We start from the raw sequence: 25,133 nt of genomic DNA, 5'->3' as shown, positions 1-25,133 counted from the left end.
CAACGCTCGGACCCGTGATGTTTCTCACATAATGGTACTAATCACAGAAAATGCAGATCCATGGTTTCCTCACATAGTGGGTGTTCCTCGCGTGATTGAACTAATCACAGGTAATCTCATGGTTCAAAATCAATCATCCCTTGGTCGCCCCTTTCAGTTGCCTCTTACGACAGGCAGGGAATATCGTGGATGTATCCATCTGCGTCCCCCACCCACAGAGGGGTAGAACACTTGGAACACACAAATTTCGGTGTTATTACGTATGTTGCAAAAATTAAATTTAAGTATAGATTTGGTGATCCAGTTGTTAAGTTTCAAACTTCCGTTTTCGCCGTGCAAGCGTTCAAATGTAACGCTCCTACGGCCGGTCACAAGCGTGTGAAGACTACAAAGTTTGGCATTTCGCATAACTGGGATGTGCAGGGGCAAATGCTTCTTGTACGGGAATCCGGATCACAGATTTTGTGTGATCCTGAAGAGGTACAAGTTGTCATGAATCATTGTAGAGTGTAGCATTTGTCAAGGTCGTGGCTACGCGCGTATGAGCAGATTTGAGTCAAACCTTCAGTTTGCTGACGCGAGGAGCGTGCAATGTGGTCAAACTGTAAGCACACAGGCCTACTGGTAACTGCAGTCGATTTAGGGAGATTTTAAATTGATCGTTGTAGGATCTGATACGTTATTTTTGTCTTATCCGACTCTTTCAGCAATTGCGTTTATTTTACAACACTTGGACATAAGGTAATTTTGTTTGAACTCCATTGGTTAAGTTTATAAATGGTTGGCAATGCATATAATTCCGGGTAACTTACTGTTCTCAACCATTACTGTTAGTGAATTCTGCAATATAAAAAGAAAATATGCAACCTGTTTTCATGAAAGCCTATGGTACGGTATGAATACGAAGTATTTCAATTACTCTGAAATAATTGTTAGTATAACACTTGAGCAATTCTTTTCAGTGACGATCTCAATATTCGTATGCACAGACCGTACGAACACGCTCCAAATTACATACAGTCGCTCGCATAAGTATTCGTCTATGTGTCGTTTTCATATACTGAAGACCAAAACTGCATTACAAGCCTTCGGATACGTTCAGAAACAAATACGCAGTGAATATGCAATATATATGTACTATAATACCGGTAGAATATACCTCTTGCACGTCAGTACTCTTTAATAATAAAGAATGAGTGTGGTTGGGCTAGGAAATGGCAACGCAAATGTATTCGTCCGCCTTGTGCATTATCTTGTGTAACGAACCCAGCATTGAGGACACATCACCAAGCTCAGTCCATCAGTGATACGGACAGTGTCGGTGAGACGACATCTAGTGCATGCCCCGAGTACGATGGTAAAGATAAGGAAACGAACTGTTGTTGAGCGCCAACGAATTATCCAACTCCACATACTTGGTCATTCGTGAAGAGTGATTGCTGAAAAACAGGAATACCGCGAACTACAGTCGCAAGTATCATTCAACGATACAAGACCAGTGCAACTTAATCAACAGAGCAAGAACTGGGCGGTCGAAGAAGCTGACAACACTAGAAGAGCGAAGCATAATATGCACCGTCCAGAAAAATCCCCATGTGTCTGGACCTGTGCTTCGAACAGAAGTACAAACCTCCACTGGGAAGAACATCAGCACCGACACCGTACGACGTGTGTTACACAGAGCTGGTTTGCAGGGGCGTACAAGCCGGAAGAAGCCATGGATAAGTGAGGTGAACCATAAGAACAAGCTGGCGTTCGCCAAACAGTACGTTATGAAGCCACCAGCATTATGGAAACGATTGTTGTTTACGGACGAGAACAAATTATGTTTATTCAATTGATCTGGAAAGCGACGTGTATGGAGAAAGAAGAAAGCCGAGCTCCAAAGTAAAAATCTGCAACCAACCGCAAAATATAGAGGAGGTTCCATAATGGTATGCGGGTGTATGTCGGCGGCTGGGGTAGCCAACTGCCATATAATACCTGAACGGATAGATAAGATGGTAAATTTGAGTATATGAAAGCAACACTTAACATCCAGCGTGGCAAAATTAGGTCTTAGTTGTGGGTACTTCTTCCAGCAAGATAATGACCCTAAGCACACTGCTCGTGTTGTTAGGGAATGGCTACTCTACAATTCACTTCATGTGCTGCAGACACCACCCCACTCCCCAGACTTAAACCCCATACATCATTTATGGGCGGAATTAAAATGTACACTGAGCAAGCAGCGTATTCCAAATAAAAAAGCTCTGAAGCAATACTTCATGGAAGAATGGCACGAAATAGGCCAGGAAGTGACAGAAAAACTGGTGACATCCATGCCGAAACGCCTTGAAGCCGTGATTGGTTCCAAAGGACGTTCGACACACTATTGATATTTAGAAAACGACTGAACATTCCTTGACTTCTTATTGTGGACGAATACTTTTGCAACGTGACTTTTCTGCAAGCAGTGTGATTGTTTTTTCTTTGTTCCAAATGCCAGTGCTTAGGGTGCTATAAATGATGTCCTCAGGTGTTCAGATGGCAAATAAAACAAAGGATTACTTGTTTGCAATTAACTGCTTTATTGTATTTGTGCTACTGGCTATTGTCCTCACATGAAGAGCACGGACGAATAATTTCGCGAGCGGCTGTATAATATACATTATTTATTACACATTATATATTATTATTAATGGGGCTACCTAGCCCAGGCCATAACGTTGTACTCTGTCCACCGAAACCTAGACAAGGAAGGACGAAAATATGAAAATATTGGATTATGGTGAAGCATTACTGGCAAAATCCAGGATTGTTGGTGTAAAAGAAAGCCTGTCGAATTTTAACATTTTGATTGTGATTTCTAGACTTCAAGCAGGCAGTATGAAGATTACAAAAGCTACTTTTCGCGTTCTGATTCAAGCAGCATAGTTCGAAGAGGATTAAGATGAGCCCAATTTAATTTTGCATGTTTGCAATTTATCTATCCATCTATATATATAAAATAACTTGTCCTGACTAACTGACTGACTGACTGATTCATCATCGCCGAGCCAAAACTACTGGACGTAAATAAGTGAAATTTTGGGGATACATTTATATTAGGGTGTAGGTGCTCACTAAGCGAGGATTTTTGGATATTCCGTCGCTAAGGGAGTGAAAAGGGGGGTGAATTTTTAAAATGAGGATATCTATATCTCAAAAACTTATTTTAAAAATGGTAATTGAAATCTCCTTTAAAAATAAAGAAACGCGTATTTTTTGTTTTCGGAAAATCCCATTGGGGGGGATGAAAAAAGGGGAAAAGGGGTTGAACACCTACTACGAGCAGACTTATATCTAAAAAACTGAAGATGTTACACACATGAAAATTGGTATTTGGAAACTCCTTTGAAATCGCGTTCCATGATCTTTCGGAAACATTTAAGCGGTGAGCATAACAAAAGAGTGGCTGATATATTGATATATGGGGACATATTTCCATGCGTTTTCAGATGGATGGATTCTCCGAATGAAGGAACGCTTTTCGGCGAATGAAGGTGCACGAGGACAATGCAACATATCACACATGTGTAATAACAGATCAGCAGACGAATCACACACGGTCGAATCGACAGCTCTTAAGAAGTTCAGTTCCTTTTTTTTGCTAGTTGCTTTACGTCGCACTGACACAGATAGGTCTTATGGCGGCGATGGGACAGGGAAGGGCTAGGAGTGGGAAGGAAGCGACCGTGGCCTTAAGGTACAATCCCCAGCATTTGCCTGGTGTGAAAATGGGAAACCACGGAAAAACACTTTCAGAGCTGCCGACAGTGGGGTTCGAACCTACTATCTCCCGAATACTGGATACTAGCCGCACTTAAGCGACTGCAGCCATCGAGCTCGGTAAGTTCAGTTCTACCAAAAATTCTAATACTGCATCAAAATTCAGTTATCACGTTCCTCTCATAATGTGGGGTTAGTTTTCCTTTTCTATACAGAATGTTTTGGTTTTCAGCATAATGACAACTACTTTGAAATATTAGAGCAGATTGCAGAGCATAGTCTTTTTATGTTCCTTATTTGCAAAATATGGTAACCAGAATCGAAGGATGCCCTTTTATCTGCTTTTCACCGTTGCGGAGCGATAATCGAAACAATGAGGGATAAAATTAGCAATTATTTTGCAAAGGAAATCAAGGATACCAAACATTTTCGCTGGGTGTTGATTCGATGCCAGAGAAATTTCATACTGACCAGCTGACGCCAGTTCTTCGGTATGTTCGAGTAAGTGAATGTTGGAGTGGTAGAACGATTTCTCACTTTCATTCCAATAACGAACCATTCTTGGGAAACGCTCACCAGCCGTTGTTTTGACTGTCTGAAACATTTGCGGCGTTGACAACATTACAAGTGCCTCCGTGGCTCAGACGCCAGCGCGTCGGCCTCTCACCGCTGGATACCGTGGTTCAAATCCCTGTCACTCCATGCGAGATTTGTGCTGGACAAAGCGGAGGCGAGACAGGTTTTTCTCCGGGTACTCCGGTTTTCCCTGTCATCTTTCATTCCAGCAACACTCTCCATTATCATGTCATAGCATTTATCACTCATTAATCAATCACCTTGGGAGTGGCGACCCCATTGTAATAACAGCCTAATATATGTTTCATTCATTACATCCCTGACCCGGTCAAAGACTGGAAAACAGGTTGTAGGTTTTCATTTTCATTTCACAACATTACAAAACCTGAGCGGACAGTACTTTGACAATGTTGCAAACATATATGGGTGCTACAGATGTCTGCGAGTTCCTATTGAGAAGGTAAATATGCTTGCACATTACATACCGTGCGCAGTACACTCGCTCAATTTAACAGGAATATGTGCTGTACAAGACTGCGTTGGTGCAACCTTATCTTTCAGAATTGTACAAGTAAGGTACAAGTTTTTCTCGGCAAAAACACAATTCTGTGTAGTAATGCTCGAATTTTTTCACGACAGCAATGGAGAGCGCTAAGAAGGCTCGGCGCTAGTTTTGAAAAGGGTGACCGACACAAGATGGTGTGTAAGAGCCGAATCAACAAAAGCTCTCACAAGGTTACACATTATTCCAGAATGCTCTGCAGGTCATTGCTGAAGATGGGAATCGAAAACCAGAGACAGTACACGAGGCCAGATGTTTGGTAAATGATCTGTCAGAGGGAAAGTGCTGGTATGGCAAGCTTTTAGGCTGTGATCCTAGTTCGGAACCAAGAAATCTCTGAAGAAGGTTATCATAGCACTTCATACGGTCGTTTGACTACTAAGATTACTGCTGGACTTTTTAACACCACAGAGAGAAACATTTGATGATTATGAGAAGGCAAGTGAGAAAACAGACGCGTAGTATACAGACGAAAGAATGCACATTCGTACAAGAAAGAGGCATGGAAGCATATACTGAAGCAAATTATTTACTTGGGTTCCTGGTTGAATTCCCAATGAAGAAATATGCAGAGATTAAAGAAGCTGCCCAAAGATTCTGAGAGATTATCGTGAGGACGTGGAGTAATAACTAGAGTTAGAATTTCCTGACAGCATAGCTCAGTACATTTCATGTCGCATTTAAAAGAAGTTAAACAGATGAATCCGTGCCAGCTTCGATATCAAACAACCTCACCTTTGAAAACAAAGTGCAATCGACGTTCCCAAATGTTATGACAGTACTGAGGATTTGTAGCAGTCTAATGGTACCGATACCACTGCTGACGGACATTTTCAAAATCAAAACTTCTTAAAAGTTTCCATAGATCTTCAGCGACCAAATTAATCTTGCCATTAATTAAGTCTACTGAATAACACATCTTGCAAATGGTACTTTCGAGATATGCTGTAAGATTTTACTGCAAAAATAATTGGAAGTGATTGCTTAAACTGATATTAGTTTGTTTATATTTAAGTTGCTCCTTTTCTATTTTATAGTACTGTATCTTATTGCTTAATCACGTTAATATTATGTAATACCCTTACCTGTTAAGTAACTGGATGTTTAATTTAAATGTAATGATTTTATAACGTGTGGCTTTGTAACAAAACCGGTTTATTAAAACTCAGGTGTGTAATTGAACACCTACAGTAGTAGGTTTTTTTCCAGGGGGCTCCTAAGAGCTCAAAGGGCCCGTTGAATCCGACACTGGTTAAACTCTGTATTAATTTAAATATAAAAGACGTAGAACTAACGATGGCACGGCCCTAGTTCCAAACAAAGAATTGTGGGGGCGCTTAGTTAATTCACAGGTGCTTGCAGACTGAACGCTGAAAGGCACAATAGTCAACTATGAAGATGTAATGTAATGTACATCATCATCACCATCATTTTTTTTCATTTGCTTCATATAAGGAGCCTGGAATATCGGGGCCATCAGTGATATGGAGAGCGTGTGTATGTAGCTGGTGGATACAAGCAACAGTTCACGGGACCTACAGTTTTACCTGGAATCTGAACCACAGGGAAGACTTGATGCCAGGCTGTAATGCAGTGGTTGCGCCAAGAATTCCAATACAATTTTAATGAAAATGCACACACTAAGAAAAAACAATCTCCTAATTACATTTTTGGAAGTAAATCCCTGTTCTCCCCCACCTCCCCCCACAGCACACAGGTGAATAGGGAACATGTAAGTGTGACTAATTTGCATTAGTTTCTTTTTCTTCATTTAAAAGCGTACGAATTTTTCATTATCTTTTGAAAAATTACATTTTAAAATTTGACCTAATGTTTACATTTGTAGCGTATTTTTATCAAGGGTATGATACCTTTGTGAGAGCATTCAGGTAATTTTAAATTAAAAACTAATGTTTTACGTAATTCTTGACTTCGAACACGTGTCGATAAATTATATTCTCTAACGAATCACTTAATGTTAACACATTAAGTATTTTAATCAACTTTCATATACTTATCCATCCTTACACTATTGGAAGTAAATAAACAAACGTGTAAACAAATGAGATAACAAGCACGTGACACGAAGCGGCGGAGTGCAGGGATACCACTCGCGAAACATACAATGCTTCGAAAGAAAGCTTTTATAAAAACTTTCTTGATATCTATATCACATGTTATCGATATTTTCAGAGAGTAAAGGCTTCAGTCTTTCTGGCGGTATTACTTATGCTGCCATCGTGCAGCAGAAATTGAAGAAACGGGCGAAAGAAAACGTGGCCGACAGATCGGCCATCGGCATTTTTAGCAGCAGCTCGCATGGCCGTCTGGCACTATGAGAATCACGTGCACTGACTGGGATTCTAATTATGCCTGCCTGAAGAAGCAGCCAGCGACGACAACCGCTCTCTGATAACCTGAGTGGCCGTGACACTTGAGCAGGAGTGTCTGTTTAGTCGGAGCAACGAAGTGGCCATAATCTATGCGAGTCTCTCATCCTGGCGTTTTACTTGCGTGTACTTTGATTTCGGGAAAACTATTTGCATGGTCGCAGGTTAATTTTTAACACACTTAAATCAACTGTACATTTTTCCTATTTGTTTTACGTCGCACCGACACTGACAGGTCTTTAGGCGAGGATAGGACAGGACAGTAGCGTCGAATGGGAATTAAAAGGGGGGGGGGGCTACAAAATGTATAGACATAAAAAATACCCGGGTGTAAGGGATATAGCGGGGGGGGGGGGTGGGGGGGTGTAGACATCAAAGATGAAACAATACTATAAAATTGTTTTTGATGCTCTCTGAGCGAATTTCGATAGAGACGTAAAGATTTACAGTCTACCAACTTAAGTGCAGTAATAATCGTATTATCAAATACACTATAGAGAATGCGTGACACTTCGCGAGATATCGCAAGACATTGATTGCCGGCGCACCTAGCGGGACGACCTTGAAAGTGAGTGTAGTAGTAATACCGACCAGCCGATGTAGTGTGAAATTTTGTTCTTGGATTTGCGTTAAGAAGAAGATTTTAGTGAAAATTTAATTTTTCCGGTGACAAAACTGTTTGGAATTACATTCATAGAAGTATTGAACCATGTTTCGTAATGTTTGTGCTGTTTATGGCTGCAATAACTTTGAATTTGTTCAGCTATCGAAACGTTTCTTCAGACGAAACAGTAAGTATATTCCAATATTGTCAAATATAAGTGTACATTTCACATTAGGTTTGACATTTAGCTGTCAACAAGTATTCTTAGATTAAATACACGAAGAAATTTAAAACAAAATTTATTCTTCTACTTCTCCCGCTTTTCCCCACATCTGTGGGATCATGGGCACAAGCTGTTTCATACATGAAGATTAGGCCGGATGCCCTTCCTGACGCCAGCCCTATATGGAGGGATGTAATCAGTAGACATAGGATTTTAGGGAAAGACCTATTTTTACACATTTCATTATATGTAAGGTTAGAAACGGTGGCCCTATACTGCCTAAAATGTCCGAATTAACGTTCCTATACACCTATAATTCGTATTTTTATCACCAAATCGGTCAAAATGCTTTTAATATATTCCGATCAAATAAAACATTTGCACACTCGTTTTCAATATCTTAAACAAAATATTAAAATCGGAAAACTGTATAAAGCACACTCCCCGGAAAAGCTTAAGAACCTCCCGCAGTGAACAATCCCGTAGTCTGTCACTAGGCAGGAGACAGCATCCATCGACCTGCTGAAAAAAAAAGCCATCCATTTCATTCGGTGAGAACAGTTCGGTATTCCCGTTTGTTCAGTATGTGAATTAAGCTGAAAGTGTCAGGTTCCAAGTCATTTTTAATTCAAAAATGATTACAAGAGTTTCCCCATTTCACATCGTATGGTAAAATTCTGAGACATTTGTAGCAAAGGGGTGAGTGAAGCTTGATTTATATTTTCCCCTAACGAGTTATCAATTTAGCAAAATAAACATGGTATTTTAATTGATGCCTATTAAAATACGTAACAATGAAGCTGCCTAAAAATATTTTATAACCTATTTGAGAGTCTAATTTAGGCAGCTAAATAACATTTTAACACCTAAAAATCCGAGGTCTACTAATCACTATTGCATGTTTCTGTGATGGTTGGAAGTGTAGTGTGTTATCTGAATATGAAGAGAAGTGTTGGAACAAACAATTCCCAGTCCCCGAGCCAGAATAATTAATTAGACTCAATTAAATTCCTAGATCCCACCGGGAATCAAATGCGGGACCGTCTGAACTGAAGGCCTCAACGTTGACTATTCCATCAAGGATTCGGACAAAACGAAATCACTGAGTTTATTATTTCTATCAGTATAAACATTAAACTTTCGTAGTAGAACAAAGCAGAAACAATTATTTATTTTCATTTTTTATCAGTTTTAACATGCAACTTTTGCAGTTTCAATCTTGCCACGTTTAAGGTATCCGACTCGTTGGCTGAATGGTCAGCATACTGGTCTTCGGTTCAGAGGGTCCCACGTTCGATTGCCGCCCGGGTCGGAGATTTTAACCTTCATTGGTTAATTCCAGTGGCTCGGGGACTGGATGGTTGTGCTGTCCCCAACATCCCTGCAAATCACACATAACACTATCCTCAACCACAATAATACGCAGTTACCTACACATGGCAGCTGCCGCCCACCCTCATCGGAGGGTCTGCCTTACAAGGGCTGCACCCGAATAGAAATAGCTACACGGAATTATTATACGTTTAAGGTCGGGCTGCCAGATGCGCCACTGTAAACATGTCTCTCAGTTTAGCACGGGAGAATACGGAAGTGTCCGGCATTGTCCATAGTGTAGCCTATTTGGTATTATACAATAAAAATTTCACCAAAGGACCAATAGTTACACATGTAATACAATTAAACAGAAGTACGGCGTGATTATACAATTAAAGAGCACTATGCGCGGTAAGCTAGCGACCTTGGCAAAAATATACTCCCGCTACCCTTCGTCGCAGAACATACTACACATTGCTCTGCGGGTCTTCGCTATTTGCTGTGGCGCTGTAGAATTCGGTTAGCCGCGACGAACGACAGTTTGCATTTTGTGCGTGTTTCCTCTAAGTGTTTTTTTTAATAATTGTATAAATTAAAGGAAAGAATTAGCTGAAAAGACAAAAGGGTTTATACACATTTTTTAAAAATAATTCCCAGTTTCAGGCGGCTAAGATGGAATAAAAATCTATTTTTTTCCTCCACAAAGTGGGGGGCGACCTCCCCCCCCCCACTCACTCCCAACTCCCTAATCGTCGCTACTGGGACAGGACTAGGAAGGGAAGGGAAGGGAAGGGAAGGGAAGGGAAGGGAAGGGAAGGAAGTGACCGTGGTCTTAAAGTACAGTCGCAACATTTGACTAGTGCGAAAATGGGAAATCACAGAAAACATCTTCAGGGCTGCCGACATTGGGATTCGAACCCACCATCTACCGAATCCAAGCTCAATGCAACGTGATCTAACCGCGTAACCAACTCGCTCGGTTAACTGCATTCTCGAGGGTAATTTTCCCCACTCCAGCCTCTAAGGCCAGTCTCACACTTGCGTGGCAACTGCGGAAATCGAACCCGAGCTAACTATCTAACGGGAGGCAAGCCTCTTACGCTAGCCTGTGCGCATGTGCATTAATTATAGAAATTATTCTCATTTGCAAATATGCGCACACTTGCTTCTACGTTTTGTTATGAACGCGGCAACATTTCCCTGTGTATGAAGCGCTTTAGATGCAGTGTACGCTGCAGGATTTAAGTTCATGTGCGGAGGACTCATCTTGCTGCTTTAACGCCTTCAATGAAGCAGATGAGCTTTTCGCCAGCCTCGCTCAGCGTGTAAATTAACGGCATGCATTGCAGAAGATTGTGTAAGAAAACTGCTCTACTCTGTTACAAATATCGAGCATCGTCTAGAACAGTGGTTCTCTCTAACTTATCAGAACTTCGGACCACTTTTCCGTGGATCTGTATGCGACCTCTTCAAACTCGCCAGTGGAATAATGAGTTGATTGGGTTTCGAGGTTAAAGTTAAGATAATGATGATGCTTGTGGTTTAAAGGGGCCTAACATCTAGGTCATCGGCTCCTAATGGTACGAAATTAGACGAAATGGTATGACAAATTAAAAGTCCAAAATCCTCCACTGGCAAGAATTCAAAGCGTGAGGACGAAGAATGAATGGATGGATATGAATTTAAAACGATCAGTGGAACCGACCCACAGTGCCTCACATGCACAGAAGTTGGCACCAAACACTAGTATTACTGACCAAGGGGCTGCTTCCATAGCACGATGCTGAATCGATTGTGCTTATAGTCGAAACGAGTCCAAAATCCAGGTCATCGGCCCCTCATAATAGTACTTATTGCTACGAAAGTAGAACCATGCTATTTGTCATGTTGCGGTACTAATCAAAAGTAGCGTAGACTCGCGGTATTCCACACATTAGGGTACTATCCACAGGTAGTGTAATGCGCACATGTAACACAGACCTATGGTGTTTCGCACATTGCGGCACTATTTACAGGCAACGTAAGCTTATGGCGTTTCGCACATAGGTGGACTAACAACAGGGACTCGCACTATCCCGTAGTATTCCTCACATAGTGGGAACTAAGCATACGCAAGGCAGAACCATTGTGTCGCTCATACAGGGGTACGAATCACAGGGTACTGTAAGACCCTCATACTGATTCACACATTGTCGCTACTAATCACAAACCTATTGCGTACTTAACATAGTGGTACTACGCGCAAGTACATACGACCCATGGTGTTCCCTGCGTGATGGTACTAATTACAAGTAGTCTCACGGTTCTAATTTGATCATCCCTTGGTCGCCCCTTTTAGTCGCCTCTTACGACAGGCAAGCGATACCGTGGGTGTATTATTCGTCTGCGTCCCCCCTCCCACAGGGGGTTTGAAGTTAAGAGAGTTCTGCTGTACGGTATTTAACAAGACTGAATCAATTCAATATTTACATTAATCTAATCTAAGCAAAACTTAAAAAAAGACCCTTCACACGAAGCACACTACTTCCCGATGCAAAATGTTCAACCATATTTCTAATTTGTTGAATATCTCCGGCTTTCATTAAAATAATACATTGCCCTACCAGAACGATTCTAATGTCTTAAATTATAAAACTGGAGTGCTTTATTGTGTTGAAACTTAAGTCTTACACTGTTTAGTAACTTATGAAGTCTGCCGAACATAATCTAACGAATTTGTACTAAAACAACTGAACGGATAACTAATGCATTTCCAACAGTTTTCTCATTTTTAAATCATGCATTTCTAACAATTTCCACATTTTTAATAGTCTTCTGAAGGAAAAAATATTTCCCTGCCCAAAATATTCACTCGCGAACCCCCAGAAATAATGTCGGGGAACCGTGGGGCTCCGCGTACCACAGGTTGAACAGCACTGCTCTAGATCTACTCTATAGTGGCTCTGTAAGAATACAACTTCGGAGGAATACATTCCTTTTTTAAAGAAGTTTTCATTTTTTAATGATTCACCATATTAAAGGAAGTTGTCACGGCTTCACGTATGAGCGTCGCAATGTTCAAATATTGTCCCTTCTGGATGTAATTACAAATTCACATGTACCAAATTACCTTTTTCAATCCTTAATTACCTTCCTTCTATCATAACCTCAGTCCACGATCTGGCTGGCTCCTCTATATATCTAAAGCTCGTATTCGCTAACGCGAGTAAAAGCTTTGTTTAAAATTATTTAAACAGAGATAAGCCTAAAAGTTAAATTTGTATGCACCAACAAAATTATCTCAGTTAATTAACATTAACACTGTTTTCAATTTTACTGGAGAATGGTCGGTCGGTTAAATGCGAAAATCCTAGGTGGATAAAAGAACATGCCTCGTATTTTGGGTATCACATAATAATAATAATTATAATAATTATAATAATAATAATAATAATAATAATAATAATCATGTTATATGCTTTACGTCCCACTAACTACTTTTACGGTTTTTCGGAGACGCCGAGGTGCCGGAATTTAGTCCCGCAGGAATTCTTTTACGTGCCAGTAAATCTACCGACACGAGGCTGACGTATTTGAGCACCTTCAAAAAAATACCACCGGACTGAGCCAGGATCGAACCTGCCAAGTTGGGGTCAGAAGGCCAGCGCCTCAACCGTCTGCGCCACTCAGCCCGGCTTTGGGTATCACGATGATGTAAATGTTCTTACACGTTTTAGGTTATCTGAAGCTTCTACGCTGTCAGTATTTAACGTCATAGAACCTAGCCTAGAATTTGTTACAGGCAGGTACGATGAATACTGTCTATTAACCGCAACAGTAGTCGTATATGTAGAAAGCATTCGCTGTAAATTGAAGAAATTAATACCTATCTGTATTGTCTGTAAGGAACCATTCTGCGTGACCGATAAATCAACTGCTGCTTGCACGTAGCGTTTATGCTACTGGTAGTAATCAGCTGAGCGTAGCGGATTATACTGGAGGGAGCCCACCAACAGCTTCCCGAATTGTACATCGTGTGAGCGCTGTCATAGCCGCTTTGCGATCTCGCTGCATCAGATTACCGCGAACACGGATTTTTATGACGCTGCCAGATTCCTAACGTAATAGGAACAATGGACTGTACCCATATTAGTATACGGTCTCCTAGAGGTAATACTACCGACCTATTCCGAAAGAGAAAGTGTTATTTTTCGCTGAATGCGCAAGCAATATGTAATGCTAATATGGAATTTACTAATATTGTGGCTAGATTGCCTGGGAGTAGTCATGATAGTTTCAACAACTGTATACAACGAGCCAGTTTCGAACAAGGAATACATGGGGATTCAGTGTTATCAGTAGATGCTGGTTATCCTTTTAGATTTTAGCTAAAGCCTCCTCTAAATACAGTTCATATTCCTACGGAGAATCTATAGCGAATCGCAAACAAGATCAAGAAATGGAAGCAAAGATTCCCGGTTCATGTTTTACGTACGAATTTATCGTCAGAGCACACGATTGCAGTGGTAACTGCTACAGCCGTACTACGAGTACATAATATTGTGCGGCAAGGAGGAGATCTGCCTCAGGATGATCCACAGTACCGTGGGCTGAACTTTCAAGGGAGAGGTAAACTGATGGACAAAGTAATCAATATAATGTGGCCAGTCGGGACACTTTTGTGAGAACACTAATTGGCACGAAGGCTACTACAGAAGTATTTTATTGCAGATTTAACACTTTTAACGTAATTAGTATGAACAGAATGGATTACGCCGATTTTAACTGCCTTTCCATCATTTCGCTTCTTAGTTTTTCTAGTTTCAACCTGTACTTTCTCTGCCCAATGGAAGAAAGTGAAGCGTTTTTTTATACATATAAATGCCCCTGTGTTGCTTCTTCAGTGCTCCTTGTTCTAGCCTCAGCCTTCACCTTACGAATTTTGGCTAAAGGCTCTCCTGACTCGCACCCGTCGGTGATCGGCGCGTAGCCCAGCTTGGAATGGCCAGGTTCGAAGCTGACCGAGTTCTCACTTAGGACTCATCAGGCTTCACGACTTCATTGATGTACTTGATATCCGCGACTTGGACATTGGTACCAGTAAGTACCACTACTGCAGTTTGCATTAGTTGTAGAACTGGATGGATCGGCGATTTGAGCATATTTGCTGTGAAGTTACTCCAATTTGTTTGAGTGAACATCAAAAGTAGTATTTACTCGTATAATGCCAAACCCTTATGCTATTATTACAACACTCATCACTATCAATAACTGGCAACTCTAATAGTTCTCATATAATCGTAAGGGGTTCTCAGTTCTCCTCCTGAAGGTTGAATTTACCGAGCTCGATAGCTGCAGTCGCTTAAGTGCGGCCAGTATCCAGTATTCAGGAGATAGTTGGTTCGAACCCCACTGTCGGCAGCCCTGAAAATGGTTTTCCGTGGTTTCCCATTTTCACACCAGGCAAATGCTGGGGCTGTACCTTAATTAAGGCCACGGCCGCTTCCCTCCCACTCCTAGCTCTTTCCTGTCCCATCGTCGCCATAAGACCTATCTGTGTCGGTGCGACGTAAAGAAACTAGCAACAAAAAAAGGTGGAATTAAGTTCAGTCGCCCTTTCTATTAACAGGATAACTTTTTTAATAACGTTACCAAGCCCCCAAGCTGCTTTTAGGAATTCCATATTTGCGTCCGCGGATACTTCCCTCGCAGCTTTCTTCATGTTCCCCCATACAGTTCTTAAGTTTGCAGCGTTCCGAGCAGTCCAGTGTCCGAGTGTATTAAATACAGCAGCAATGTAAACCCATGGTTCGTTCTTCATGTATTTTGTAACACCGACAGTTTTCTTCTTCTCCATCACATTGATATTATCAGTCACTAAATCCAACAACAGCTGCCTCTCCTGAGTCCTACCGGGCCTCTTTCTACGTTTGATATCACCACTTGCCGTCCGGCTCCATGGCTAAATGGCTACCGTGCTGGCCTTTGGTCACAGGGGTCTCGGGTTCGATTCCCGGCAGGGTCGGAAATTTTAACTGAAATTGGTTAATTTCGCGGACACGGGGACTGGGTGTATGTGTCGTCTTCATCATTATTTCATCCTTATCACGACACGCAGGTCGCCTACGGGAGTCAAATCGAAAGATCTGTATCTGGAGAGCCGAACTTGTCCTCGGTCACTCCCGGCACTAAAAGCCGTACGCCATCTCATTTCATCACCACTTGCCAATGTTTGCCGAATTTAATAACTCACACTCTAACCTATAAAGTTACTGACATATCTAATTACTTTGTTTTTGACGACGAAATGAAATGAAGCCAGCGAAATTTACCAATGATAGTTAAAATTCCCGACCCTGCCGGAATTCGAACCCGGTACCCCTGTGACCAAAGGCCAGAACGCTAACCCTTTAACCATGGAGCCGGACATTTTTGACGATAAACACATTATTCGCTCGGCACTAGTAATCGGTTTCTTGTGCTTTCTGTATGAAAAATTCAGCGATCCAGTACATATTGAAATGAAAACAGATTTCAGCAACAGAGATAATAAAGGCAACGGCGATTACGAGAGTAAATTATCCGAGATAGTAGGATTAACACGAATTTTTAAAATCTGAGATAACGGGATAGTTTACCGGCGATGGTGAATAAGGGTCCAAGTCAAGTCTCTTCACTACTTACAACCGCTCCTTCGTAGTCTGCCGCTAGGCTGTGGAATACATTAAATATTTGCGTTCTCGAGAAAAATTTCGGATGAGCTGCCGAAATCAGCTGCTTTACTGACGAGGCCAACATCTACTCTATTTGTCATACTCATGTCCTGGCGTCCCCTACCGTTCTTACCCTTCACATTTACTTGCAGACTGTTATATCTAAAGATGTTACTAATTTGTTCCCTTGCAGTCAAATTTTTCCGACACAGTCTCCTTTTACCAGCTTGATTAAGGATTTCTTCGTTTGTGATGCGACTCCCCACATCATCTAAAGCCTTTCAGATCTGATTTTTTTTCTACATGTTTGGCACTCTGAAATGACACCATAATAACAAATACACCGTTCAAAAAATTAGGGGAACATGTTTTGTAACGTCGGGTATGTGAACGTTAATTTGGTAGGTGGGGGTTCCAATGGCCAATGACATACCTTGAGACCTTAGCTACTCAGGGTATGTCAAATCGAAGTTATACGCCATCTGTAAGCGTAGCCATGCATTAAACCGTCAGGTGACCCCTCAAAACAAAGTGAATAGCGGTGCGTCCGTGGGTCGTTGTGAGGTACACAGACTACTGCGGTTATATGAGCACGTTGTATGTCAACCAGCACATCCCATGAGACATCTTAACGAGGTTCAAGTAGCAAGGGCCGTCACTTTGATCCAGGAAGGATGTGTTGCTGTGGATCTCAATGTCTCTCCGTCAGTTACTCAACGCTTGTGAAATCGCTACAGTGAGACAGTCCAGTTCACAAGGAGGGTTGGACAAGGTCGTGGACGCAGACAACTCCACAGGATGACCGATATCTGACCATCTGTGCGTTGCGGCGTCATTCAACAACTGCCAGAGAACTGCAACAAGACCTCAGGAGAGTCACTGGAGTCGCGGAATCTGACCAGACAGTAAGGAACAGGTTAAGAGAAGTGTCCTTACGACCCAGACGTCCTGTTCGAGTGCCCCGTTTAACGCAGCAACATCCCGCAGCTCGCCTTCTGTTTGTCCGTACCCACGTCAACTGTTAACTTCGTCAATATAGACCTGTGCTATTCCGTCGACTTACACGGAGCATGCCACGTAGGTGCCAAGCAGTGATAAATGCTCGTGGAGGACATACACTATAATGAAGCTCTACTGTGACAGAAATCCACCCTGGAGGATTTATCACTGTTTTCGCCCCTATTTGAACATTTCCGTTTGTGTTCTGAAAATGAATGCGAATCCATCATGTTCTTTTGTATACTTCAACGGTAAAGAATAAAGGTTTAGTTGGTAATATACCTGGGTATGAGATATTGTTTTGTAGAGCACGGCATACGTTCAAAAACATGTTCCCCTTAATTTTTTTGAACTGTGTAGGCCTATTAACTTATAAATGTGACATTTCCTGTTCTGGTTCTTGCAATATTTAAAATGAAATTATAGTTCCTTTTGGGAACTTACTTTTTGAAATAATAAGAGTTATGCTTATCGTCCGTCCTAAGAGAAACGGTGATGTCAATTTTCCGCTACCCAATCTATCCTAATGATTCTATATATTCTTCTTACAAGTAAATGGTTGTAGAACATCAGCCCTTTTTCCCTAGCTGTTTAACGTCACGCTGACTCAGAAAACAGCTTTGGCTGGGAAGGAAGTGGCAGCTGTCTGCAGCGCTGAAGATAGTTTTCCATTGTCGTCTATTTTCAAACCACGCAAATATGCTGGGGGTGTTCCTTAAGGCCACGGTCGCTTCCTTCCCAGTCCTACCCCTGTACCTATTCCATTGTCGTCATATGACATGTCTGTGTCTGTGTGACTTAAAATTTTAAAAAGCAACGAGTACATTTGAAGTTTTTGAAGATGCCGAGGAGCCAGAATTTTCTCCCATGCGAATGATTCTACATGCCAGTAAATCTACCGATACGAGGCTGGCTTAGCTGATAACCTTTAAATACCATCGGAGTGACCCGGGATCGACCTGCTAACTTGGGCTCTACCGTTTGAACCAACCCGACCAAATGACTCAACTAATGCTTGCTTGTTGTTTAAAGGGGCCTAACATCGAAGGTCATCGGCCCAGCAATGACTCAACTAACCCATGCAGTAATTCGTGAAGAATTCAATAAATGGAAATTAGACAAATCTCCGTGAAATTTGGAATGAGAAGTAATAGGCTGCAGGTCGGGAGGCACCCAGTTAGATTCCCAGCCCTGCCAATGGATTGGTTCCGGATTTCTCGATCGCAAGGTAATGTATCGTCATTGCGCCCAAAATACCATTATGTGACAATGTTGAGGGGGGAAATACTGACCCGCAGCACATATCACTTAGAACGAGCCTAGATGACAGAACCTTTCTACCGGGCGAGTTGGCCGTGCGGTTAGGGGCGCGCAGCTGTGAGCTCGCATCCGGGAGATAGTGGGTTCGAACCCCACTGTCGGCATCCCAGAAGATGATTTTCCGTGCTTCCCCATGTTCACACCAGGCAAATGTTGGGGCTGTACCTTAAGGCCACGGGGCTTCCTTCCCATTCCTACGACTTTCCTCTCCCATCGTCGCCATAAGACCTATCTGCGTCGGTGCGACGTTAAGCAAATAGCAAAAAGGAACCTTTGTGGTCATAGTTTTGATAAAATATCACAGTTTTTTCTAGGCGCAACGACGATATCTAGGAGGGAGTCTGCCTGATGCAGTGGCAGATGGAGAAAGAAAAAACAACGGGGCCGATGACCTAGAGTTTAAGGCCCCTTTAAACAACAATCATCATCATAATCAGAAAGAAAAAGGAGTTCTGTTTTGAGTGTGGGAGTGGCTGATTAACATCCAGCTGAACTATTAGGAATTAGGTCTCTATAAGTGAACAAATGTCATCTTTGTATTAAGATGGCCATGCATTCTCTTAGATTTGAACAATCGATGGTTTTCATACTAGTACGGTGTAAGGCTAGCACAGCATGAATATACTGTATGGTAAACTATTACCCTCTTATCGAACTGTGTAAGTAAACGAGAAGAGATTCAACCGAGTTCTATCGCATTTCTATGGAAAGTACAGAAAACAATTCTGAAGTAACTGTCTGTTGCGTCTACTGAAGACTGTTTCTTTCGCGGGGCGCCCGCAGCTGTCTGGTATACATTCTTTCAACTGTCCCTAAAAATAATCTTCAGCAAAAGAAGTATACGTGAACAATTCGCTCCAGCTTCGTGTTCGTCAGAGATGTACACAGTCTTCAGAGTGTCTCTTACTTTACATCACCCAAAGAAGCGTACATCCCATTAGATTTTATAGCAATGACAAAATACATACACCCAGAAGTATGGGCGATAATTTCCACTTATATTGCTCGAAACAAGTTTGACAAGTTCTTCTATGATAACTACCGAAGCTGAGTGAAAACTGTCCTATATTTTCGTGGTCTTCTATACCTCAAAACGGGCAGTCGAATGCGGGAAAATTGTAAGCTGATTTTTTGTTTTGCAATATGGTTTTACGTTGCACCGACCCAGACAGGTCTTAACCGACGACGAGATAGGATAAGGTTAGAACTTGGAGGGAAGCGACTGTACAGACCCAGCATTTGCCTCGTGTGAACACTGGAAATGAAGTAAAACAATCCTAAAGACTGTAGACAGTGGGTTTCGAACCCACGATCCCCCGAATATAAGCTCACAGCTACGTGACCCAAACTGCACAGCCAACTTGCTCGGTAAATTGAATTTGTACCCGCACTTAGACGCGTGCAGTGGCACAATTAAGAACACATATGTTAATAACAAAACTGGAAAGTTCATTGTACCCAGGTAGAATTTGATGTGTTGTATGGTTCCACTTAATAACATACATACATGAAGACCTTCGCAATATATTTAATCCATAAATGATTCAAATGATATTTACACAGCGTCAGAGCAATAGGGGTTAGGCATTTTTATTGCATATGGATCAGATATATTCATACCACTATTCCCTAGTGGGGTTCCAGCTGAGATCGTTGGCTTTCAGCGCATTAGAGAACTCTTACGGGACAACATTCTTTGTTGGGTGTTAGCACGACATTCTACAAATAACTAAATTCATTCCAAAGATATGCGTGCCATTTCTGGAAGTTCATTTATCCATAGTTTTGTAAAATCCGCGTCGTCTCTCAACCCATCGACAGCACGTAGTCTAAACAATCGAAAGGTTCAAGCCTTGTACTGGGTTTCTTCGTACCGATTTCCATTCTTATGTTAGTTCTTATTTTGTTCCTCAATCCCAAAAGCTACAAGTTGTTGCATTACTGATTATGTCAATATGTTCCCCTACATCTTGCAGTGAATCCTCAAAGTGAATTTCGGCAGACTGAAGAGCCTAACAGTTATAAATTAACCGAGTCGAAACTGAAAAGAGATGGCTCTACTGATGAGTAATCATAGTATTTATATGCTGTATAAATAACCAATATAAGCATGCAACTATGCTGCAAAAAATGGTGACATATGCATTTACGTAAGTGTGCATGTTTCATTCTATTAAACAACTTTATGAAACGAAAACTTAACATTTCTTTACTGAACTCACGCGATATACCCATACTAATACATAAAATCATGATCATGGATACAAAAAATTGAAAGAAAAACACTGTTTCACTGTTCCACCAGTAAAAACAATCCGTTCATAGTTCGTGAGACGTATCCATCTATCAGAGTTCGTTGTTAACACAATATGCACACGTCTCGTAGATAAGACAAACTATGTTGATCAATACACATGATAAATGAATTAGAAAGGTTGTAAGAAAACCGTGTAAAAAAAAGACTCACAAACGTGAAGAAACACTTAAATACACATTCCTCTTTCACTTTACACTGCACATCCTTTTCCTGTCCATGTTTTCTGTGTGGTGGTTTTTTTTCTACAATTTCTTTTACGTCGTACCGGCACAGATAAGTCTTATGGCAATGAAGGGATAGGAAAGGCCTAGGAGTTGGAAGGAAGTGGCCGTGGCCTTAAGGTACAGCCGCGGCATTTGCCTGGTGTAAAAATGGGAAGTCGCGGAAAACCATCTTCAGGGCTGTCGACAGCGGGGGTTCGAACCCACTATCTCCCGCATGCAAGCTCACACCTGAGCGCCCCTAACCGCACGACCAACTCGCCCTGTGTGGTGTTTGTTAAAACTAGCTTCAATACGGAGAATGACCTCTCTGCATCTACAGATGTGACAGGACAGTAGTTGAATTCGGATGCGAGTGTTGGTCTTAAAACATTCTGGCAGATCCGCATTATTAGTACCAGCCAAATATTTGTAGCCACCATGGTGTCGTAGGCCGGATTTCGTTTAAGGGCATTTTGATATTTTGTTTGCAGACGGAATCGTAGGTTTCCTGGGATACATTCCAATTGACGCTTCACGTTCTTAAGTTCAGCTAATCACCAAGAAGCAACTCACGTGCTCCCAGCTTCTCGATTGATTCTAGCTGGTAAGATTTGAAAGTGTCGCTTGGTAAGTGCCGGTTCCCTCTGAACCTTTTCATTGCCGGAAGAGTTCACGGCATTAATTGCTTTTAAATTTTCTTGAAGGATGCTTGTAAACCATGTTAAAATACGCATAATAAGAGTCGAAAACATGCACAATAAATCCGAAATTTGAAATGTACGCACTCATCTCAAACATATGCAAATACATATATGCACTATTAAACTTAATAGTACCGGGCGAGTTGGCCGTGCGCGTAGAGGCGCGCGGCTGTGAAGCTTGCATCCGGGAGATAGTAGATTCGAATCCCACTATCGGCAGCCCTGAAAATGGTTTTCCGTGGTTTCCCATTTTCACACCAGGCAAATGCTGGGGCTGTACCTTAATTAAGGCCACGGCCGCTTCCTTCCAACTCCTAGGCCTTTCCTATCCCATCGTCGCCATAAGACCTATCTGTGTCGGTGCGACGTAAAGCCCATAGCAAAAAAAAAAAAAAAAAAAAAAAAAAAAACTTAATAGTTTGTCCAATGTCAGTTTTGGGGAGTCACATATCGGCGAACAAAATACGCATTTTCATACAAATCCGATGTCTACTTATGAGTCACATGTTGACCAACCAGCGGTTATTACGCCGTAGAGAGGGCGCAAGACATCGTTGACATTATCTTTAACAGTGCTTTCACGGACCTTATCGCTCTGTAAATCTAAGCAGTGAACAATAGATTTAACAGCTCCAACAGAACATTGAGCTTACAAATCCAATCAGGAAGTTTGAAACTGCCATCAGGATGTGCGCTGCCTTAGCATTTCTGAAGTCAACGGAGTCCGGCTCTACGGCTGAATTGTTAGCGTTCTGGCCTTTGGATCAAGGGGCCCCGGGTTCGATTCCAGGCCGGGTTGGGGATTTTAACCTTAATTGGTTATTTCCTCTGGCCCGGGGACTGGGTGTGTGTCTGTGTGTGTGTGTGTGTGTGTGTCGTCCTTAGAAAGCAAAAAAATACAAGGAAATAGAGAGAAAGAATTAGAAAAATAAAAAAAAATATCAGTAAAAACGTCTAAAATATATTTTTTTTAAAGAACGGAAGTAGAGGAAGGATGCATTCTTGGCCACAGTAAGGCAGAAGAAAATGAACACTTGACTGAATTGTTCGACTACTTTGAGCACCAGTGGTTGGAAAATCTGCTAGTTTCAACTGACATGTGAACTGCCACCAATGGGGACACAGGACAAATAACGCTTCTGAAGGGTGAAACCGCCGATTTAACTTAATCGTAGGTAAACAACACACACGAGTAAAAGATTTGGTTATAGAAGAAGCAGAACCGTCGCAAGAATGGAGCTGGATTTAGAACGGGTGAAAAGGAATTAATATATCTGGACTAACACAGAATTTTAAAAGCCAATGGAGCAGTCAGGAGACACATTTTAAAATACGACCCTTTCTTCATCCAAATCTATTAAGATGACGGAAGGAAGATGCCTAGGAATGATGCATAAGCGATTTGACAAAGTTGTAAAGTGAAAATGTATGATACCTTATCATTATTATCATTGTTTTGTTATTATTATTATTATTATTATTATTATTATTATTATTAAGACGCTTTACATATTTGTGTTACACTGACAAAATGACAGCTTCTGAAAGAAAATGGGACTACGCTTTACATTTTAAGGCCGAGTGCGGTATTTCCATGGAGCTGTTGTGACCAAAAATATGCTTTTATACCACTTTTAGTCAAATGTGAATTAATGATTAAATGAAGATTTGCGGGGTTATTCAGATAATGATAACATTGGCTTTACGTCCCAAAAATTCATTTTACGGTTTTCGGAGGCGCAGAGGTGCCGGAATTTAGACCCGTAGGAGTTATTTTACGTGCCAGTATATCTACTGACTCGAGGCTGACGTATATTAGCACCTTCAAATACCACCGGCCAAGTTGGGGTCAGAAAGCCAGCGCCTCAACCGTCTGAGGCATTCCAGCCCGGCCAAGGTTATTCAGCTAAGTTGTCCACCTCAAATAATTCTTGAACCGTTCAAGATATTGACATTGTTTTCACTTTCAGAAATGGTACCAAGTAGCTCATAATCGGACTTACAGTACTGTTTCATGACGCCAGTATCTTCTGAGATAATGGAATTTCGTTTGTTTTTCAATGTAACTACACCGTTTTCTACATATAGCCTTTAAAACCTACAAACATTACACGGCTATATTAAAGGTGTTAAATCATACAGTTTATCATAGTGTATTTTTGGGCCCAATATAGCGAATACCCGGCTGTCAAAAGGTATATCTGTATGTCAGCAACTAGCGCATGTCTCATATGTAGCGCGAATCGGACCGGGCAGTCCCCAGCTGGCAAATGAAGCACGTTTTAATACATTATATTTTCTCGAGAAATAATTGTCCGATTTTTAAAATAATCACGGCGCTGAATTCTTAATGCTTGTAAGTTTAAATCTCGGTGTAGAAAACAGCGCAGTTCTATTTTTTTTAAAGTATCACTATCTCAGAAGATACTGACGCCTTGAAAACTTACTGTAAACCCTATGAGCCCATTGGCACCATTACTGAAAACTAATGTCAATATTATTAGTCCGCCTCTGTGGTGTAGTGGTTAGTGTGATTAGCTGCCACCCCTGGAGGCCCAGGTTCGATTCCCGGCACTGCCACGGAATTTGAAAAGTGGTACGAGGGCTGGAACGGGGTCCACTCAGCCTGGGGATGTCAACTGAGTAGAGGTGGGTTCGATTCCCACCTCAGCCATCCTGGAAGTGGTTTTCCACTTCTCCAGGCAAATGCCGGGATGGTACCTAACTTAAGGCCACGGCCGCTTCCTTCCCTCTTCCCTGTCTATCCCCACACGAGGCCCCTGTTCAGCATGGCAGGCGAGATACTGGTCCTCCTCCCCAATTTTATCCCCCGACCCAGTGTCTCACGCTCCAGGACACTGTCCTTGAGGCGGTAGAGGTGGGATCCCTCGTTGAGTCCGAGGGGAAAACCAACCCTGGATGGTAAACATATTAAGAAGAAGATTATCCGTACGGTTCTACGGCGTCCGTGGCTCACTTATGACCCCCTGTCCTGGCTGGCGCTAACAATGGACCTTATCGGACTGCAGATCTAAGCAATTAACAAAATATTTTAAAGCTCCATTAAACATTATTAGGATGGTGGCTCTCGGACGAAACTACATTCGGGTCAGGTAGAAAGTTGTCAGTTCTTGGAATTCGGACGAAACGCTGTGACACCCTTTGTTTTGCTGTCTCAACGCCCGCTCACCAATGTAAGAGCAAGGTTAACAGCGGCAGATAGCTTGGGGATACAGTGTTCCATGTACACACTTATTGCCACTAATCGAATGTTCACTGGTTTTGTGAATATACACATGTTCACAATGAAATCGAAATGGTAACAAAACTCCAAGATGGAATTTCAAACATACAAAACTACTTCCTTTAGTAGGCAACTGCTTAAATAAATATAGTCGATTTCTGGAGAATATAATCGCTTACAAATGCTTCACTGCAGAATAGACTTACCATATTCAATTTATTATGTTAATAGTAATGTT

General features: G+C 41.7%; 1 protein-coding gene across 3 annotated transcripts in view; it reads right to left on the bottom strand.

The window, feature by feature from the left end:
- LOC136864423 (uncharacterized) overlaps window positions 1-25,133 on the bottom strand; it is a 995,241-nt gene that overhangs the window by 146,188 nt on the left and 823,920 nt on the right. The window lies entirely within an intron of this gene.

The sequence above is a fragment of the Anabrus simplex genome, chromosome 2, assembly GCF_040414725.1.
Source record: "Anabrus simplex isolate iqAnaSimp1 chromosome 2, ASM4041472v1, whole genome shotgun sequence".
Taxonomy (NCBI): Eukaryota; Metazoa; Arthropoda; class Insecta; order Orthoptera; family Tettigoniidae; genus Anabrus; species Anabrus simplex.
The sequence above is the reverse complement of the archived record's forward strand: the minus strand, read 5'-3'. Positions and strand labels throughout refer to the sequence as shown.